Source organism: Triticum dicoccoides, unplaced genomic scaffold (assembly GCF_002162155.2).
Source record: "Triticum dicoccoides isolate Atlit2015 ecotype Zavitan unplaced genomic scaffold, WEW_v2.0 scaffold26525, whole genome shotgun sequence".
Lineage (NCBI taxonomy): Eukaryota > Viridiplantae > Streptophyta > Magnoliopsida > Poales > Poaceae > Triticum > Triticum dicoccoides.
In genome coordinates, this window is record NW_021257668.1 from 1974 (window position 1) to 3181 (window position 1208).

The following is a 1208-nucleotide window of genomic DNA, read 5'->3' on the forward strand; positions in this document are numbered from 1 at the left end:
GATAGGTTTGTTCCTAAAGTCAGAAAGTGCCACAAGAATATATATACAGATCTAGATATACGTGAAACACAGGAACTTCTTGACAGGTATGAAACATTGATAATTCGACTCATGAATAGTGACTCACGTTTAATCACTAATGTAAAATAAAAATACTTCTTATTTACTCCATATATTATACTTTCGTCACATTGTTATATTTTATGACTACTTTTGCTAAGTAGTAAAAATTACCGGAACATATATTAGATCACCACTACCACCACATTCGTCAAAAGGCTGGATATTCAGCTCAGATATACTTAATAGACCAGAGTTCTACATATTACACTTCACTTCACAATGTGAAGAAACTATGTTTTTCCTAATTTGTATGATGAAAACACAATAGAGAGGAACATACCTTGCTTCATAAGCTTAAATAGCAAAACACCATATAAGCTGACCAGTAGGCTCTCTGACATTCCACATACGGATGGATTGATTGGCCTGGTGTTGCCATTTTGACTATAAACAACGTTCCTGCATTTAGAATTAGCAGCAAAGCAAATCCACTAATTAATTACATTACTTCCAAATCAGTACAAGCATCAATCAAACTAATGTTCACTCCAGGTTGCTTGACATCTTAAATAGCTCGAAATGACATGTATACAAGACTAGCAAAAGTAGGTCATATTGCAATGTTTTCTGAAATACATTCATACATGTACTTTTGTCACTTTATTATTTTTGGTAACAAAACTTCTATTCTCATATGACCTTTCCAGTTTAAGAAAACATGAGAAAATCTTCAATGTCATACGCAGTACAGAACAACATGTTAATGAAATCCTTCAAAACAATTATGTACAAGGATATTTGGCAGATTAAATTTACAAGAAGATACTTAATGCTTCATTTTAAAAACAGATGCTTATGAAAAAAACCTTCAAAATTATCACCTTACTTCTAATTAAATTTTAGTGTGAAACAAAATAAATGAACTTATTACATACATATATGTACTTCCATGCAAGAGGAGAATTGACAGAATGATGACAGAAAAGGAAGGGATTCATAGTTTCATACCAAACTCTCCAGCTGCGGCTGAGCGAACACTAGAACCACAACGCCTAGCAGACCATAGCCCCGGTGCCTCCCCGCTGTCCCGTGCCTCAGATCCAACCGTTCTCTATCGCAAGTTCGCCCAGCAAACCCACGAATCG

The 1208-nt window shown here is 34.9% G+C and overlaps 1 long non-coding RNA gene across 1 annotated transcript; it reads right to left on the minus strand.

Moving 5' to 3' along the window:
- Nucleotides 1–267: 267 nt before the first annotated feature.
- Nucleotides 268–1208, minus strand: LOC119345654. Its single transcript, XR_005167112.1, has 2 exons — nucleotides 1072–1208; nucleotides 268–522 (listed from the first exon to the last, which is right to left on the minus strand). It is a non-coding gene; the product is annotated as an uncharacterized LOC119345654 (long non-coding RNA).